General features: G+C 40.3%; 1 protein-coding gene across 10 annotated transcripts in view; it reads left to right on the plus strand.

The window, feature by feature from the left end:
- The window catches only part of Mark3 (microtubule affinity regulating kinase 3), an 89,682-nt gene that overhangs the window by 10,769 nt on the left and 58,204 nt on the right, over positions 1-20,709 (plus strand). For all 10 annotated transcript variants that reach the window (XM_033766839.1, XM_033766828.1, XM_033766829.1 and 7 more), the window contains one exon: positions 7,909-8,100. The gene's annotated coding sequence lies outside the window, so the exon portion shown is untranslated. Of the gene's footprint in view, positions 1-7,908; positions 8,101-20,709 lie in introns of those variants that run through there.

A 20,709-nucleotide genomic window follows, 5' to 3' on the forward strand; every position in this document is an offset into this window, starting at 1 on the left:
ATAGAAAAACCAAAAAAAAAAAAAAAAAAAAAAAAAAAAAAAAGGAAAGAAAGAACACCTATAAAGTGTTTGGCTTAGTCTACTCTACATAATGACATTGCTAAGTGTTAATTTCCTCTTATGATAGCTTCTGTAGTGTTAGTCTGGAGAAAATATATTCTAGTGTAAAAATTGGATAATCTAGTCTTGGATTTAGTATTCACACTTCTTGGCCTGTCTTTTGTAGCTTTAATACATCTTCATTCCTCACCCATACAAACCATAGTCTAGGCGGACAAGTCTTGACTGTTCACTCACCCTGTGGCCCCACACCTGCTACTGTATGCCAGGCCTGTGTCTTGAGAGTAGAGGATAAGTGAGACAACCTGTTTGTAAGGAGACCCTCCTGAAGTACTTCAGTGTAGGAACTGACTTGAGTGGTAGATAGAGGAGGGAAGAAGCAAGGCAGAAAGGACAGCCTGCAGAATAGCATTAAGATAAGAAATTGCCATTAATTGTTTTGTTCAGTTGGTTTTTGTTTTTAATTTTATTAGCACATGTTTGCAGTCATGTAATTTACAGTCATCTTGGGGAGTGGCTACATGTACATATCACAGCTTGTTCTTGTTTTTTAATTCCTTTCCCTTTCCTCCTCCAGTTCCCGTCGTATTTTTCTTTCTCATTGATATTATTAATCTAAGCCCATGTTACAGCATATAACGTTTTCATTAATTGAGATTAGGACCTTGCACTTGCCAGGTAAGTGAGGTGCCACTGAGCTAAATCCCAAGCCTGATTTCAGAGTTTTAATCAGATTGTTATTTTTCCACATATGTTTGTGTATGACTAATGTATATATGATTCATTATAATCTCTCCTGTGTATGGATACATCCTTTCACCAATTTGTCCACGTACATCAGCTTTATGAATGATGACCCCAGCTCTGCAAACGTGTTAAGAGGGGCTGCTTATCCAGAGGGGAGATAGTTGATTGATTGATTGATTGATAGATTTTTTTTTTAGCAAGTTGATTTATTTTTTTAACAGTTTTTTGTTTTGTTTTGCTATGTAGTTTGGGCTGGTCCTGAATTCACTATGTAGCCCAGGCTGGTCTTGAACTCATGGCAGTCCTTATATCAGGTCAGAAGTTACTATTTTGTATTTTTAAAAAAATACATATGTCTATAATTCTAAACAACTAAATATGCTGCTACTGCTACTTGATTTCCCTTTAGTTCTCCTAAGGAAAATGAGAGGTTTGAGGGTGGGGGGCTGGGTTGAGACAGCATGTTGCTATGTAGTTCAGGCTGGTCTTGAACTCATTATGTAGCCCAGGCTGGCAGTGATCCCAGCCTCCTGTGTGATGGGTTACACATTTTTTAGGCCATTTCCTCCTTCCCCTTCTTCCATCTTTTAGTCCTGTGCCTCTCCCCCTCCCCCCACTAATTCTGTCCTCATTGTGGTTAGATCACCTCACGCACTGCGCTTTACTGTGGCTGTGTGCAGCGACTGACAGCTTGCCTTGATGAGTTTTTCACCTGTGCACTTGCATGGCACCCTAGAGTCCATAGCTTTTATTTTGGTTTGCTTATGAGTCTGTGACATGGCGCTTTGGACACCTCCCCTCTGTGTAAAGAGCCGTGGGCATTTCGTCACTGTCGTCCCTCTGCACCAGGCCTACTGTGTAGTCATCCTTGGATTTCCCAGCACCCTTCTCCTAGGATTCCCTTTACCTTTCTTGTTGGTTCCTTTTTCCTTGACCTCTTTTCTTCCCCTTTCTTGTTTCATTCTCAAGTCTCATTGGAGCAGTTCCTCTAGTGATTTCCTGAGAAAGTTGCTGGGAGGTAAAACATTTAAAGCCTTGCATGCCTGAAAACATCTTTATTTTCCTCATACTTGATTGATATGTTGGCTCTATGTTGAATTCTAAACTGAATCATTTTCCATCAGAATTTTATTTCTTTTTTTTTTTTTTTTTGGTACTGGGATTGAACTCGGGTCCTTGCGCTTGCAAGGCAGGCCACCGAATCGCTGAGTTAAATCCCCGGCCCAGAATTTTATTTCTTGACTAAAATATCATACGATATTGGAGAAATTCCATGCCACATAAGAGTGTGCGCTTGCCCCTCCCACCTGTCTCCCTCCCTCCACTCTCTCCCTCTCCTTTTTTCTGCCTATATTTAAGACTGAGTGTACACCTGTAATTCCAGCACTTGGGAGGCTGAGGCAAGAGGATCACTGTGATTTCTGAGGCCAACCTGAACTGCACAAGCGAGACCCTGTCTCAAAAACCAAAAACAAACAAAGCAGACTGATCCCAAGTTGTGTACATCTGGATGAGTCTTGAAGACTAGGCTTCTGGAAGTGTCCTTCATTTTCTCTCTGGGCCAGACAAATTCCAGTGTAGGTTCAAGCCTGGCTGCCTGTTTTAGGGAACTGGGCCAGGGAAAAGGGTAAGAAGAAAAGTCTTGATTTCTTTTCTTATTTTATTTTATTTTATTTTATTTTTTGGTTTTTTGATGTAGGGTCTTGCTGTGCTGTTCAGGCTGGCCTTGAACTAACTATGTAGCCAAAGCCAGCCTTGAACTAGCAGTGATCCTCCTGCCTCAGCCTACTGAGTAATGAGACTACAGTTGTGCTGAGACTGCAGTCACAAGAGCTGCCTAGCAAATCTGGCCCATAGTTACTAAATCATAGCTAGCTTGCTTGTCTACCTGCCTTCCCTCCCTTTTTTTTTTTTATTAGTATAGGTTAACAGTACATAATGATTACATTTGTTATGAGGTATTAATACATTGTGAATGATTTCATTCGTTGTGAGGTAGATAGCACATCTTTATTCCTTTTATATCTACTTTCCTGACAGCATCTCACCAGGTCCATATATTGGGCAGGCTGGGCTTTAACTTGCGAGACCCCCCCCCCACTCCCCATTTTATTTTGAGGCAGGTTTTGCTGTGTAACTCAGACTGGTCTTGAACTCACTGTGTGCAGCCCAGGCTGGCCTCAGATTTGCTGCAGTCCTCCTGCCTCAGCCTCCCAAGTGTTGGGATTATAGGTGTGTGCCATCATGTACAGCTTAATTATAAGCTTTCTTTAGCCACAGTTTATATCTGATCTTCTGAGGATTAAAAAATATATTATTCAGCCAGGTGTGATGGCCCACTCCTGTAATCCCAGCACTTGGGAGGCTGAGGCAGGAGGATCACTCTGAGTTTGAGACCATCCTGGGCTACACAGCGAGTTCCAGGTCAGTCTCAACTACATAGTGAGACCCTGTCTCAACCCCCCCACAAGTATATTATTCATTATATCACTTTTTGTTCATCTGCTATTCCAGTAACAATTGTTTTGCTAAAAGTAAAACTGGCCTAGTGTGGCCATGCCATTAATCTCTGCACTTGGGAGGCTGAGGCACTGCCATCAGTTCTAGGCCAGCCTAAATTACAGAATGAGACCTGTCTGGCAAAAAAAGGAAAAAAAACAAACAAATTTGACTAGACTTCTGGAACAGTTGGCAGTTTTCCTTTCCTATTCATATCTTAGATACTTTTAGTAGGGCTCCCTTCACTGTATCATTTGTCTCTATATCTTCATGTATTTTCGTTTGTATCCTGTTGTATTGATATATTTTTCTGGTGTTTTTTTGAGGCAGGGTCTCAGACCTGAATCAGCCTTTTGAGAAGCTGGAACTATAGGTGTGCACCATCTTGCCCAGCTATTTTTCTGTTCTTGTGCCAGTATCCCACAGCTTTGTTTTTTTCTTAACTGTGGCCTTGTAGTATATCTATTTACTGGACTTTTTTTTTTTTGGTACTGGGGATTGAACTTGGGTCCTTGCGCTTGCAAGGCAGGTGGTGGAACCACTGAGCTAAATCCCTGGCCCTACTGGACTTTTAGTTTGAAATAATTTTAGATTTAGCAGAAAAATAGCAAAAACTAGTACAGTAATAATGGTTATATTTCTTTCCTGCCAATGCTCACATCTTAAAACTTTCTTTGCTTAAAGAGTTAGTTGGTCATCAGCTCCAGTATTGTTACATAGTGGTACAAGTTTCCTGGCATGGTGGTGCATGCCTATAACTCCAGCCCTCAGAGGCCAGCCTGGGCAACACAGTGGGTTTGAAGGCCAGCCTTAACTATAAGACCTTGTCTCAAAAAACAAAACAAACAAACCAAAACTTGTGTCCCTTACTCAAAAATGCTTGGAACCAGAAGTATTTGATTTAATTTTTTTTTTTTTTTTGATAACTGCAAATTGAACTCAGGGCCTCATGCTTGCCAGGCAGGCATTGTGCTGTTAAAGTACATTCCAGCCCAGTATTTGTTTTTTCTGGTACAGGGGTTGAACTTGGGTCCTTGTGCTTGAAAGGCAGGTGGCAGAACCCCTCCCCACCCCCACCCCCGGCTCAGTATTTGTGATTTCAGAGTTTTTTGTACCTTGGAATATTTACTTAGACTTTATCTGTTTAGCTCTCCTAATCCGAAAATTCTAAATCCAGAAAAGTCTGAAATTAAGCCTTTTGAGTGTCCCATTTCATTTCATTTTATTTACTTTCTAAGGAGCATCAAGAGGAAGATTTACTAAAAGTGAAAGCGACAAAAATGCTTACTATGAGGGAGCCGGCCAGTGAGAAGAGCTGAAGTATTCCATTTTAGATTAAGGATGTTCAATCTGTATTGATATGGGGGTCCTTATCTTCTTTTTTCTTTTTTTTCTTAAATGATTCTAAAGTTTCTTCCCTTAGTATAATATTTGTTGGAGGATTCTTTTGGTCTGTGATTTTTTTTTGGTCTCTTGATTTTTATCAAGGAAATTCTTTTTTTTGAGACAGAGTCTCACTATGTAGTTGAGACTGACCTGGAACTCACTATGTAGCCCAGGCTGGTTTTGAACTCACAGTGATCCACCTGCCTCCGCTTCCCAAGTTCTGGGATTACAGGCGTGCACCACCACGTCCGGCTTCAAGGAAATTCTTTTTATAAAAATTTTTTATACAACAACTTTTTTATTTTGTCGTACTGGGGATCAAACTCAGGACCTTGTGCTTGCAAGGCAGGTGGCAGACTGCTGAACTAAATTCCTGGCCCCTACAGCAACTTTATTAATCTAAAAATTTATGTACCACACAATTTATAAACTTAAAATGTAAGATTCAGTAGATTTTAGCACATTGACAGAGTTGTACAGTTACTGAATCAGTTCTCTTTTTTTTGGAACCAGGCATTGAACTTGGGACCTTGCTGTTGGGAGGCAGGCGGTGGAACCACTGTCCCAGCCCTTACAGTTACAACTACAGTCTCAAATCAAAACACTACCTACCAGCTATCATCTCCCAGTTCCTCCTGTTAAATCTAGATAATCACAGAGCTCTGTCTTTATAAGATTTTCCCAACCTGGGAATTCTTTATTTTTCAAAATGGACCAAGTTTAGGGTTGGGGATTTAGTTCAGTGGTGCTGCCGCCTGCCTCCCATGCCACACGCAAGGACCAAGTTCAAGCCCCTGTACCAACAAAAAAAACCAATCATAACAATAAGGGCCTTAACATATCCAAGGCAATGTAAATCCTGCAGAGTGAGCTCTCACACAATATTAGAGCCAAACCAGAGACTGACTAAAGAAACATAGAAACATATTTAGAATATAATTACTTTTTTCTTTCTCTTTCCTCCCCATTACTATTAAATTTTTCATATAAGGAAATCATATGAGGCACAAGCTTGTGAGTCTGATTTACTTAGCATTATGGTCTGAAAGTGCAAAGGAAATTCCATTTTAATCCTACTTGGCTACTAGTTTTTTAAGATCATAAATTGTTCAGTGTTAAATCTTTTTTTATAGTGAAAGAAATAATTGTCTACTTTTTTTTTAATACTGGGGATTGAACTCAGAACCTTGCGTTTGTTTGGCTGGTGCAGTGCCACTGAGCTAAACCCCCAGCCCTGTCTATGTACTTTCTAATATAAAATTGACTTTGAATATCTCTGAAATACAAAATATTTGGAGAACTGACATTTATTGTCACACTTGGGCTTTGTATACTTTTTAAATTTGAAAAGTCTACCAATATGTAGAGGGGGTGGCCTATTAGTTTAAGGGTTAGAAAGGATGTGTAGGTACACATCTTCTGTTTTACAGAAGAGACCAAGCTGTGTTTCGAAAGAGTTGAAGCATCATATAAAGTTGTTTTAAACTTGTAAGCCTGCCAAGCATGGTGACACATGCCTATAATCCCAGCGTTCAGGAGGCTGAGCCAGGAGGATCATCATGTGTTTGAGGCCAGCCTGAAGTACATTGTGAGATCATCTCAAAAAACCAACACCAAAACCAAACAAAATAAAAACCTTGTAAGCCTGAGTTCTTCTCATGGAGGGTACTTAGGTGACCTCTCAAATTTTAGGTTGGTTCTCTGCCTCATAGATACAAAATGAAACAATTTTGGGGACCAAATATGTTTAGATAAAATTTTTAAATGTTATAGATATGTAAATGGAATGTTTTAATTTTGTGCCTTCTAATTATAGTGATTACATGAGCTCTGTGGCTTTTCTAAATATGGACAGTTTTAAAGAACTAATATGTATAGCAAAAAAGGGAGTGTATCACTGTTGGCACTGTAATGTAAAAAGAAATTGGAAATCCCTCCAGCTTCTCTGTGGATTTCTCACTGAACACAGTTATGTGGCCCTGTCCTTCTGGTGAATGGTGAATTTAGCATTCTGCTGTTCACAGGTTGTGGTGAGAATCAAGCGCAGTTGTACTGTAGTTGCTAGCATGTACAGAAGTTAAACAGGGAGTTCTGTTAATGCTGTTTTATGTGACATCACATATTCAAAATACAGATGATTGTTTTGTGTTTTTGCGGCAGGGTCCTACTATGAAGTCTAGGCTGGTCTGAAAGTCACTGTGTAGCCTAGGCTAGCCTTGAACTCGCTGTAGGCCTCTTGCCTCAGCCTCCCAAGTACTGGGATCATAGGTGTGCAACACCATGCCCAGCTAAGAAGTTTTCTTCGGCTCACAGTTTGAGAAGTGTCAGTCCATGGTTAGCTGGCTCCGGGGCAGAAACATCAAGAGGGAAGGGCATGGTGAGGAAGCTGCTCACCTGTGTCTGTGGCAGCCAGGAATCAGAGCAGAAAAGGTGAGAAGAGACATAATCTTTTAATGGCTTGCCCCTGTGACTGACCTTCTCCTCTTGCCAGGCTCCACTTCTGAACACTGATGCATTGGGGTTAAGCCCTTAATACAAAAGTCTCTGGGGGACACTTTCTGTTAAATCATAATACCATTTTTAATTGAAAATGCCGTTAAGTGGGAAATGCACTTAATACCACTAACTTAGCAACCATCATAGCTTACATGTGCTCAGAAATACTTAAATTAGCCACATTTTGGCAAAGTCATAAAACACATGCCTATTTTTTTCCCCAGTACTGGGAATTGAACTCAGGACCTTGTACTTGCCAAGTGGCACAGCGCTGTGAGTGCTCCATCCCCAGCCCCACATGACTTTTATAATGAAGTGTTGAGCGTCCCATGAAACTTACCAAAGAAATGCTAGTGTGTGGTATGCTGTTTAGCTTTGGCCCTCCCTCCAGGACATGTTCCTGTACCCTGCTGCCTGTGGACAGGTTAGAACTGAAGTGCAGTTTTTGTTGCATGTGTATTGCTTTTGCACTGTCATAAATTGAGAAATCATGTTATGGACTAATTTCTTTTTGGCAAACTCAATTGAACTGCAACATCTGATTTTCTAACATTTATTTTCTCATAAATTTATATTGTGGTTAAATTCCTTAGAAATGCTAGAAACTTCAGGATTAAAATTAAAGCAGTGATGTTTCCTTACTTTGCCGAGAAGCTTTTAAAGTTTGGCAAGCAGTACTTGTTCTCTTATTTCCTTGTCTTTGTGTATGTTACATTGTAGCACACCTCGCATGGAGATGGGCGACAAGATGTTACCTCCCGCACTGGGCGTTCTGGAGCTCGGTGTAGAAACTCAATAGCTTCCTGTACAGATGAACAGCCTCACATAGGAAACTACAGACTATTGAAAACAATCGGCAAGGGGAACTTTGCAAAAGTGAAATTGGCGAGACACATCCTTACAGGCAGAGAGGTAAATATGAACTGTGCTTATTTGTCATGACACTTTTATTTCTATGTGGGAGAAAGAGGAAGATGGGATTATTTCTAAGCAAACATTTTTAAAGAACATGAAATATGCTAATTGGGAGTCTGTGTGTGTGTGTGTGTGTGTGTTTTCATTACTGTACTCACGTTAGTGAGTGAATACTTTGTTATTGTTTCTGTCATAGAGGGGATTGAACCCAGAGCCTTCAGGTTGAGCTGTGTCCCTCCCTCAGCTCCTTTTTATTTTTTATTTTGAGTCAAGTCTTGTTAAGTTGCCCTGGCTGGCCTGGAGTTTGAGATTCTCTTGCCTTACACCCTCAGGCTGCTAGAATCACAGGCATGTACTACCTTGGCTGGCTATATTGAGAGAATAAATCTTTACCTTTAAAAATAAATAGTAATAGAGCAGGATGTGATGACTCATGCCTTTAATCCCAGCCCTTGAGCAGCTGAGACAGGAGGATTGCTGTGAGTTCGAGACCAGCCTAGGCTACATAGTGAATTCCAGGTCAGTGTCAACTACATAGTGAGACCGTGTCTCAAAAACACCAAAAAACAAACAAAAAAACAAAATAGTGATGTGTTCTTTTTTCAGTAGAAAATATCTGCCACCATAATGAAAATTGTCTTGAATTTTATTCACACAGTTATATTTATAAGCTCATGATACTTACAAACTAGTACAGTTTTCTGTTCTTACAGGTTTATTTCATCTCTCTTGCAGTTCTTCTGGTGGCCCATATTTGATAGGTTATTAGGCAGGAAGGTGCACTTTTCCAGCTTTTGCAGTATTGGCTTTCTGATTAGCAGCAGTCCTTATCAAAAATAAATCCATTAAAACCATGAAACAGGAATGGGGATTTAGCTTAGTGGTACCGAAACTGCCTCACATGTGCAAGGTCCTGAGTTCATTCCATGGTACTGCAGAAAAACAAACAAACAAAAAAACCATGAAACAAGCTGCCTCCTCACGCTCCTATTGTATAGTATGGAGCCTGTGTTGCTGCTTCTATGCAATTCCTTGTGTTTAGGTCTTGGCACTTGCTATCGCTGTGCCCAAAGTATACTATAAACCTTTCCATGTGGACATCACTTCTGGGAAGTAGTTGACAGACCCATTCCAGGCCCAGGGCTCATTACATTCCTAATACACATTGCAGTAGAGTTGGCTTTTTAGAAAAATGCTACCCATGTGCCACGTCACACCTGTCGTGCAGTGCTGTCCTGAATCACTTTTTTTTTTTTATACTGTGGATTGAATTTGGGACCTTGTGCTTGTGAGGCAGGTGGCAGAACCACTGAGCTAAATCCCTGGACCCCCAAATCACTTTTTGAAATACACAGTACCTACTTTATTATTGTCCTGCATTAGCAGTTTTGACCCCAAACTGGGTCTGCTGGCAGTTGTGGAACCAGTACATACCAACTGCCAGTTGAGCAACAAAAAGGCTTTTGATTCTTGGCCAAGAGTGGGTGAAGCAGGAAATAGACTTGGAGATCAACTTCTAGACCTGGTAATGGTGGGGCAGTACAAGAAAGGGGTGGGGAGTATGAATGATAATACATTCACATCTTTTCTAGGAATGGGTGGGGAATTCAGGATTTTGAGTATGTGGTTCTTTCTGGTTGTCATGGCAATTCTTAACTGTCATGGCACTAAGAGGATGTCATTTAGCATGCGGATGTTATTATAATGAAGTTGAAGGTTATCTGGGAATCATTCTTTTTTTGGTGTTTTGAGACAGGGTCTTGCTGTGTAGCCCAGGCTGGCCTTGAATTCACTGCAGTCTTTCTCCCTCATCCACCCTAGTGGTGGGATTACAGGTGTAGGCCATCATACCTGGCTCTCTGGGAATCATTCTGAGAGCCATCTTTGATCCTACTAGCTAGGCTACCTCAAGAAGAGCTTCTGAGGCACAGTCATCCTCCTCATAATGGACCATACCTGTGATAACAGTTTAATCCATTCACTTCACCCATGGCAGTTTACCTCTTAGAGGTATCTGCTTTACAATATTTTTATGATGGCGATTACATTTCAACATGAGTATGGGAGGACAGACATTCAAACCATGGGATCGACTGACAGAAAATGGTGTAAAAATCAAAACTTGCTTTTCTGTGGTAACTGTTTAGACTTTTATTTTCATCAACTTTTAAAAAATATTTCCTGTTCATATCCTTTATCCATTTTTTTAAGTCTTAACAATTTAAATTTGTGTGTTTCAGTCATCTGATCTGTATGTTATACAGGTGTTGAATGCCTTCCCTAGATTATTACTTGACACTATTCTTTGATGTCTTTTGCTTTAGGTAAGTTTTTTTGGGGGATTGAAATTGTAGATAATAAAACCTTTCAATATTTTTCCTCATTACATTTTTTTTCATTAAGTTTATTGGTACAGGGCTGGGAATTTAGCTCAAAGATGCTACCACCTGCCTCTCAAGCACAAGGTGTCCCAAGTTTGATCCCTGGTACCAAAAGAAAGAAAGAAAAAATTTTTAAAAAGTTTATCAGTATATTTTAGGTATACAGTATGGTGACATTCATCATTGGAAATTTGTATCTTTACATGACGTATCTTGGTTCTTATTTTTTCCCCATTCCCCTGCCCCCTTTAACCCCTCCACCCTTCCCTATTTACAGAGACTTTGCTTCCATTTTTTTCCTTTTCTCATATTTGTTCTTTTCCCTTCTTTCCTTTCTCCTACCCCTCCCACTTCCCTTTCCTCTTTGGACCTTTTCTTCCTATTTCACATTATTATACATTTTGATCCTTATTTATACTTTCAGTTTCTCACCCCAGAGAAACTGGTGTTTACACATATGTGTCCTGTTTAACTTGAGTATGGCCTCATTGTGCACCCATTTATCTATAAATGTCTCTAGTTTCTCCTTTATGGCTGAGTAGTACTCCATTTTATAGAAAAAACATCTTTTTCCAGTCTCCAGTTAATGGGCACTTGGGCTATTTCTAAGTTTTAGCTACTACAGACTATGCTGCTATAAAGGAGGGTGCACATAAATTGCTGTGGTATGATTCTTTTAATTCTCTTGGGAAGATACCCAGTAGGGGAATAGCTGGGTCAAATGGGATCTCTAATCCTAGTTTGTTTTTGTTTTTTTTTTTTCCATTACATTTGAGTTTAATATCTTGGTGAGAATGATTTTCTTTGTCCCAAATTTAAAAAGAAGTTTTTCTTCTAACACTCCTATGGCTCACGTTTCAATGTTAATTCATTGGTGTGTATTTTGGGGGAGATAATACAGTATAAGGCATAGGGCTTTTGTTCTTCACCTAGGGTGGCAAGATACCTGTTTTATCACATAGTAGATTTCCTCATCTGACCTTTTGCTTTTCTGATCTATTAACTTAGTCTCATGTGTGTGTCTGTGTTACTGGGGACCAGAGCCAGGACCATATTCGTGCTGGAGGAGCATACCATGCTATACCCACACCCTTGATTCAGTGTTAGCAATACACAATGATGATATATCATATATACCTCCCATTTGGCAGGCAGGTGCAGCACCACTGAGCTAAATCCCCAGCCCTCTCAATGGTGTTCTTACACTGCCTCTCTGAGTGTACATTTTGATGTTTTAGGATAGTCAAGTCCCCCGAAGAATATTCTTTTTTTTCATAGCTCTACATAGCACTTTTCAAATGAATTTTATCCTCAATATATATCCATTTTCCTATGAATGATTCTAATTTCTCATTCTTTATGGCTGAGTTTTATAGAAAAACCGCATCTTCTTTATCCAGTTTCCAACAGATGGGCAAATGGGCTGTTTCCAAGTTTTAGCTATTACAAACTGTGCTGCTACAAACATTGGTCATATATCACTGTGATATGTTTCTATTAATTCGTTTGGAAAGATACCCAGAAGAGGTATGGCTGGGTCAAATGGAACCTTTAGTCCCAGCTCTTTGAGGTATCTCCATATTGATTTCGATAGTGGTTGCACCAGTCTGCACTCCCACCAACAATGGAGAAGGGTTCCTTTCTCCCCACAACCCCGCCAACATTTGTTATTGTGTGATTTCTTGATAACCATTCTTTGTGGGGTGAGGTGGAATCTCAGTGTTATTTTCATCTGCATCTCTTGAATGACCAGTGATGTGGAACATTTTTTCATATATTTACTTGCTGCTTTTACTTCTTTGTCTGAGAAATGTCTGTTCATTTCAGATGCCCATTTTTGAATTGGGTCTTTATATTTGGGGGGGCTGATTGTTTTTGAGTTCTTTATATATTCTAGATAATAGTCCTTTGTCTGAGGAGCAGCTGGTAAAAACTTTTTCCCACCTTGTAGGTTGTCTCTTAGTTCTGTTGATGGTTTCTTTTGCAGTGCAGAAGCTTTTTAATAAGATGAGATCTCACTTGTTGATTCTTTCTGCTAGTTCCCATGCTACTGAGGATTTGCTCATAGTCTTTTCCTATGGCAATGTCTCCAAGAGTTCTGCCTAATTTATCTTCCAGCAAGTTCAGTGTTTCTGCTTTAATATTTAGATCTTTAATCCATTTTGATTTTAATTTAGTGCATATTGAAAGATAAGGGTCTAGTTTTAATCTTCGGCAGGTTGAGATCCAGTTTTTCCAACACCATTTATTAAAGAGGCTATCTTTCCTCCAGTGAGGATGGTCAGCTCCTTTCTCAAAGATGAGGTAGCTGAGTACATCTGGAGTTGTTTTTGTGTCTTGCAGTCTGTTCCATTGATCCTCAGGTCTGTTTCTTTGCCAGTACCATGCTGTTTTTATCACAGTGGATTTGTAGTATAGTTTCAGATTGGGAATTGTTATACCCGCTGTCATGTGTCTGTTGCCTAGGATGGCTTTTGCTTTTCTAGATCTCTTATGGTTCCAAATGAATTTTTGGATTTTTCTTTCTAGTTCTGTGATGTATAGTGTTGGAATTTCAATTGGCATTGCATTGAATGTGTATAGCAGTTTTGGTAGTATGGCCATTTTTCACTATGTTGATTCTTCCTACCAGGAGCAGGGGATAGCTTTCCATTTTCTTATATCCTCTTTGATCTCTTTTTTCAGAGATCAGGTGAATTTTAGAACTCTTTTGTGTTCTAGAAACAGTCATACTAGAATTTTTATTAGATTGCCTTTGGGCTAGAGATTTAGCTCAGTGGTTCTGCCTCCTGTCTCATAAGCACAAGGTCCTGAGTTCTATCCCCAGTACAAAACAAAAAGTATATTCCTTCATTAGATTTCCTTTAATGGAATTAGTTGAATTTCAAACTGATTTGGAGCAAAATCTAGTATTTTGATGATTCCAGATTTTCCTATCCAGAAATATGAAATACATCAATTTTTTTTCAAGGCCTGTAACTTTTTTCTCTAGGTTTTATGTAATTCTTGTCAAATTTTTGTTGTTGTTGAGACCGAGTCTTGCTGTGTACTTCAGGCTGGCCTCAAACTCACTATGTAGCCGAGGCCAGCCTTGAACTCATGGTGTTCCTCCTGCCTCAGCCTCCTGAGTGCTGGGATTACAAGGGTGCAGCCATCTGTCTTGTCAGATTTGTTCCAGGGTACTTTGTTTGTAATTTTTGTTACTATTATGAGTGGGATTTTTTTCTGCTGCCTGTTGTGAATATATGGGAGGGCTGTGGCAGTTATGTAACACTGTATTTGGGCACCTTTTAAACTGATCTGTAACAGTTATACAGTGTTTTGTTTTATTTGTGTGTGTGATCTGTGAATTTTAGCATATGTGTAGATTCACATTAGTACTGTCACTCCTTTACTCCAGGAAGCACCTCTCATGCCTCTTTATGGCCACCTCTCCCCCACTATAGTACCTGCCCTTCATCCCCACAGTGCTTGTTTTTAAGAATGTAAAGTAATAGCCTGGCATCCATGGGGCATTCCTATAATCCCAGCATTTTGGGAGGCTGAGGCAGGAGGGTTCAAGTCCTACTTAGCAATTTAATGACACCCTACCTCAAAAAAAAAGAAGCAGCTTGGTAGTGGAGCATTCCAGTGCTAACACTGTTGAAAAAACAAAACAGAACAAAAAAGAATGTGAAGATTGACTGATCTCACTTAGCTCTTGTGCTTTTGAGACTCCTCAAGTTGATTGCATCTACAGTATGATAGTTTGTCTCCTGGCTACAGACAAGGCATTTGTAGAATTGGACAGTTGTCACCCAGAACGGGAGAGAGAGCTGGAGCCTTGGGAAGGGTCAGCGCCTGGCTACGGGAGCTCCAAGGTTACCATGAAACTGCTTAGAGAAGGGAGGTGGAGTACAGCAAGGTGGTGATCAGTGGCCTGCTGGCCTGAGGGGGGCTCTGTGTTGAGTTCACAGCATTTTCAGAGGCTGGAGCGTAATGATGTAAGTGGTTTAAGCATGCAGCTTTTTTTTTTTTCTCCCGAGAAGTTGTGTAGTGTTGTATTTTAGAAGTTTCCTAATGGGATGCCAAAGAGTTGGTTATTATTGTTCTTGACCACTCATCAGACCCTTTAATATGGAGATTTTTCTTTTTCAATTCTAGGTAGTTGTCTTTTTCTTTTATAATTTAAAATCTTTATTTTCAAATTCCTTTGTTAGCCAAGGGTGGTGGTACACACCTGTTATCCCAGTATTTGAGATGCTGAGACTGGAGGATTTCTGCAAATTCTAAGGCACCCCATGTTGCAAAGTGAGACCCTGTCTCAACCCCCTCAAATAACAACCCCTTTTGTTTTTGTTTCATTTTGTTGGCAGCTGTGCTGTTGATTGCACCCAAGACCTTTTGCATGCTAGGCAAGAGCTCTACCACTAAGCTACAGCCCTGCCCCTACTGAAGTTATTAGTAATGAAAGACTGGCACTGTTGAATAGAGCTTTGAAATTTTAAAAATGTTTTCTATCTCTCTCTTTACTTCCTGGGAGATACCTTTCATTTTTTATCTTCCAGTCTTTGTGTAACAAATGTGTTTGTGTTGTGCTTCTACATCTAGCTCTTTAATTTTCTGTTTATTTTCATCTTTTTTGGGGGGGCGGGAATCGAACTCAGGACCTTATGCTTACAAGGCAAGCAGTAGCACCACTGAGCTACATCCCTGGGCCCCTTATTTTCATCTCCTATTACTGTCTGCCATTGAGTTCTGGTACTGTTTTTTTGTTTTGTTTTGTTTTTTGTTTTTTGTATCAGGGATGGAACTCAGCTCCTTGTGCTTATAAGGCAGGCAGCAGAACCACTGAGCTAAATCCCTGGCCAAAGTTCTGGTATTGTGAATGCTATTTCTTCTGTTGACTCCCTGAGAATAGTAACGTGTGTTTTCTATTTATAAAATAGATTTTGCTCTCTGCTGTTTGTCTTCTCTTCCTCTTCCTCTTTTTTTTTTTTTTTTGGTATCAGGGATTGAACTTGGATCCTTGTGCTTGCGAGCAGGTGGCAGAACCACTGAGCTAAATCCCTGGCCTTGTTTCTCTTTTCTTTGAGATTCTTCTTTCCTAGAGTCTTTCTTTGGAAGTCTGGTAACCTCTGGTTGTCTGTTTGTGTTTAAGGCAGAGCCTTGCAAAGTTTCTAAGAAGCGATATTTGAATGCATAGGACATATGTGGCCCAGAGTTTGCCTGTTAGAAATAGCCTGGTGCTTTGGACCCCAGATATATATTTGTGTCTTTTGATCCCTTCTATGGGTTTTTCCTAACAAGAATCCTCTATCTGGCAGAGCTGGTTTTCCTAGCTCTTAGTAAAAGTCTATCACTTAATCCCCTCTTTTCACCCTCCCTGCTTCATTCCTGTCTCCCAATTCAGAGGCTTGTTAGTTTTCACAAAATGAGTTTCCAGCCTCATGAGAACTAGCAATACTGGTGGGGTCAGTGAGCATCAGGCTTCCTGTATGTCTCTTGACTTGTGATCAGCTGTGACTTCCTGTCTTCTGTATACCTGGGAGGACCACTATGCCTGGAGCCTCCTTCTGCAGGGCCGGGTAGATCCCACAGTCTCTGCGTGTTTCTTCAGCTCTCTTCTCCATTCTCTGTCACAATTTTTTTTTTTGGTGCCAGGGATCGAACTCTTGGGCCCTTCCACTTGCAAGGCAGGTGGCAGAACCACTGAGCCACATCCCCAGCCCCAGAAAACTATTGACATATCTTCCTCATTGTTGTCTTCTCCATGCACCTGTGTACCATTACTGTTAGTCCTTCACATTTCACAGAAAGTGTCCTGGCCTCTTTCTTCAGTGTCCATTGTCCCTACAGCAGCAGACTCTAGAAAGGGAATCGGGAGAGGGATTAGGTCTTGAACATCATTTACACTCAGCCTCTAATTCTAAATACTCTGTAAGCATTTGTTATTAATTATAAGAATGATCCAACATGATCCTGGGGTGTACTTAACTACTTAAGACTTTAGATAAATGGTTGTATATTTTAATCATGATTTAGGTCAAGACTACATTAACAACCTTAGAAGAGGTTTGGAGAATAGAAAAAAAAATCCCAGTCATAATATTTTTAATATCATTTTCATTTTTGTATATACTCTGTATGCATGTTTTTTCAACATATTTTTGTCATAATCTTGTGTCCTGTTTTTCCCCCGCAGAACTTTATGCTAAGTAGTTTTCAGTATTGCTGCATGGTGGTCATAATTTCAATGATTAAGTGCAGTGCCACTGATTAGAACAATTCTCAAGCTTTTCTCATAAGTCTTTTAAGTTGAAATTGAAGTCTCCTTCAAAGCCTGTTCATATGTGTGCCATAGCTATTACATTTTTTATATTATAAATTAATACTAAGAAATGTAAAATACAGTAATTCTGTTACATATTAACATACACCATTTTTATGAAAAATAATTTTTCCAAAACAAATGTGAAGTGATATGTTTTAATTTTTTGTAAATCTCTACTGTCTAGCTTAATAGCTGCTATATTTTCATATATGCTCTGTATTCAGACTATTTGGATATGTTGTATTGTAATATATGAAGAAATATGTAGTTCAAAAACGCAAAATGCCTTAGTACCCTTTCACATCATGGCTGGTATTGTTCTTTAATACTATACCAAAACTTAGCAAGGAGTACTTTTTTGGGAGTGGGGACAAGGATTAATTAAATTTTTATTCAAAGTAGATATACAGTGAATGACACAAAAGAGCTTGCTTCAGCTGAAAATTTGGAGTAGCAGATTTGGAAGCAAATAACAGAAGGGTGAAAGAAAGCCTTGGTACTCTGATGACAGAACTGAAAAGTATGAAGGCGTTCAGGGTGTTCATGTACAGTCTAGAGGTACAAGGAAAAAACTCAGATACAGTACCCAGTTCTTACAAATTAACAGTTATTCATTACACATGAGCATACTTTTTTTTAACTTGTGGTAAAATGTCCATTAAAATTTGCAGTTGTGGCCATCTTCAAGTGTAGGGGTAGTGACAGTGATTGCTTCGCATTGTGATTTAACCACCACCACCATTCACTTCAGAACATGTACCCTCACTTTTTGTACATCACATACTTACAGATTTATCTATTGAATAAGCTACTTATTATCCCCAAGTCAGTCCTCACAGCACATAAACAGTAATATTTGGACACAGTGCAGTGAAAAAAGTGAATCTCTCCAGCTGTGGGCCAACAGAGTGGCATTTTGCCTTTTTGCTTTGGCCATCACATTCTAAACAGATATTCTTTCTGCATTGTATTTAGTGCCACTTTTTTTTTTTGGTACCGGGTATTGAACTCGGGTCCTTGTACTTGCAGGGTAGGCCACCGAACCGCTGAGCTAAATCCCCGGCCCAGTGCCACTTTTTTTTTAATGGATTTTGCTGATGATTTTGCTGTCTAATGTGGCTCCCCATCATAGTGCTGAAGTGCTGGCTCTCTAGTTGTGCAGTGTGCAAGGCTGACCCTATATCTTCCCCAGGAGCAGAGGGTTAATGCACTAAGTTGGTGTTCACAGTGGCCTCATAGAAGTTAGTGTGCGTAATGAGCATCATTTGTCTCCTTTTGAAGAAGAGGCTTCCTAATTTCTTAATGCTGCATAGAAAGATGGATGATGTTAGGAAACATTGTGCGTGTTCATTCCTCATTTGCCTGCTGATTTTTGACTCTGACTTTTCCAAAGTGGAGTCCTAGGAGCAAATTGAGAGCTCTGTGCATGGGGTGGGGCATGTGGAGGGTGCTGGTGATGCCCACTCAGCTTCCTGGTGGCTGAGAAGAGTGATGGCCTTTTTGTTGGGGTCCTCCACAGGTTTCCATTCTTTGAGCACACTCCAGGCTTGTCTTGCTATGCCTACCAGTTGTGCTGCTGTGGGAACTGTTTGGCACCTGTTTCTACTGGTGGCACCTCTGCCATTCTCTGACATCTCATCTTTGTTCTTCAGTTAACCTGTCAAGTGGTGGAGAACAGAGAGCTGCCTATGGTTAGCGTGCCATCTTTGACCAGATGTCCTCATTATGGTCATGGAAAAACGTCTTATTTCACTATTTGTATTCAAGTTCTGTATTACACAATTCATAGAGTCCAGACTTCTTTTAAAAAATAGTATTGAGGGCTGGGGATTTAGCTCAGTGGTTCTGGCGCCTGCCTCACAGGCACAAGAACCCGACCAGAGTTCAATCCCCAGCACAAAAAAATAAAAAATAAAATAAAAAAATAATATTGGATGCTAGGGATTTACCTCAGCTGAGTTGTGCCTGCCTCAAAAGCACAAGGTCCTGAGCTTGATTCCCTAGCATCCAAAAAAAAAAGTATTGTCCCAGTTCCTCCTGTTTCCCTGTCTCCCGAGATGGCACTTCATAGTCTTGGAAACTAATTTCTTTAGGTTTAACTTTCTTGTCTGTAATAATATACTTGACTTCTTGCTTATTTTCCAGTTTTAGGTAGTATCTACTGACTGTTGAAATGTAGCACACGTACAGAAAAAGCGCTCAGATTATAAATGTACACATTGATGAATTAACAGAAAGTAAATGCATTTACATAGGCCTGACCCAGGGCAGAAGCATTCTGTGGCCCAGAATCCTGCCTGCCTGCCTTACCTTTTGCTTTTCAGTTACTGGAGATGGAATCCAAGGCCTCAACTCATGCTAGACAAGTACGCTATCACTTAGCTTCTCCCTAGCCCAGCCTCCTCCTTTTGCTTCCTCTTTCTGATCATTGTTTCTCATCCTCAGGGAAGCTACTCTCCTGACTTAACACTATAAAATAGTTTTGTCTATTTGACTTTTTAACATTAAGGGACTCATACAGTATATTAATTGTATCTTTTGATTTTATTTCATGCTGTGACCTTCCTTTCCATGTTGTCATGGTTTGGTTTTGGTTTTTGATTGATTGATTGATTGATTGATTGACTGACACTGGGGATTGAACTCAGGACCTTTCACTTGTCAGGCAGGTGCAGTACTACTAGCTAAATCCCTGGCCCTAGGTTTTGTTTTTTTGAGACGGTGTCAATATGTAGTTCAGGCTGCCTTGAACTCACTGTGTAGCCCAGGCAGGCCTCGAACTCCCAGTGATCCTCCTGCCTCAGCATCTCAAGTGCTGATATTACAGTTGTGTGCCTCAAAGCCTGGCAAAGCAGTTCATTAAGTTTAATTTTGAAGTGTTATTTTGTATATAGCTGTAATAGTTGTTTGGGTTGGTATCAGACTAAATTATATCCCCTTCGGTTCCTGTGGGAAAGTTCTTTCTGGCTTCCATTGTGACTGGTGATAGTCTTTATAAAAAGTTAAATGAGGCCATGAGGGTGAGCCCTGATAAAGGATTTGTGTCCTTATGAGAAGAGCCACCCAAAAACTGGCTCTCTGCCCTCTGAGGACACAGTGAGAAGGAAGCAACCTGTAAGTGAGGAAGAGAGCCCTCACCAGAGCCAGTTCTCCTGGCACCTGAATCTCAGATGTCAGCCGGCAAAACTCTTGAGAAATGGCATTGCTGTTGGTGAAGTTCCCCAGTCACTGGTGTTTTATTATGGTCTCAGCAGATTGATAAACCATTCTTCAGGCCTCTGTGTCCCCTTGATAATCTGGGGATCTTTTTTTGCCTGATCTTTCAATGCTTTAACCATTCACACCTTTCATAGGCAGGGTGTTGGGATCTCTTGACCAGCAGTACATTGTCAGGAAGCAGAAAATGAGGCTTTTTTTTTCCAGTGGTGTCTGCTGGACCAGTTCTGTTGGGGCTTACAGGGGAAGCCCTTGTCATGCATGAGCTGTCTTTGTCTCTGCTTTGTAATTTTCCACTTGCTTCTGGCATCAGGATGAATAGGTGGAATTTCCCACAACTTTATACAACAAGTAACAGAACACTTCTCTTTCCCCATCTAGTGAGTCACTGGACTTCTGCTGTATGTCCTTCACTCCTTACATGCCCCAGGAGTGAGTAGGTAGTCTCCACCTTTCAGAGGCACCACAAAAAGGATGTCCTGCAGTGGTCTTCTCTTTTGGTGACCTTAGGGTCCTCCATCTGAGCTCTCCAGGCCCCAGCCTGGGTCCAAGTATAGTTCAGTGGTTGAGCCACCCCAGCAGGGAGCTGGAAGGAAGAGAGCTTAGGACATCCCCCTCAGGCTTCATAGGTACACATATACATGTCCCATGAAATGGTGATATTTGAGCTTCTTTTTTTTTTTTTTTTTTTTTTTT

Source organism: Fukomys damarensis, unplaced genomic scaffold (genome assembly GCF_012274545.1).
Source record: "Fukomys damarensis isolate Sample0158 unplaced genomic scaffold, DMR_v1.0_HiC HiC_scaffold_21, whole genome shotgun sequence".
Classification (NCBI taxonomy): domain Eukaryota; kingdom Metazoa; phylum Chordata; class Mammalia; order Rodentia; family Bathyergidae; genus Fukomys; species Fukomys damarensis.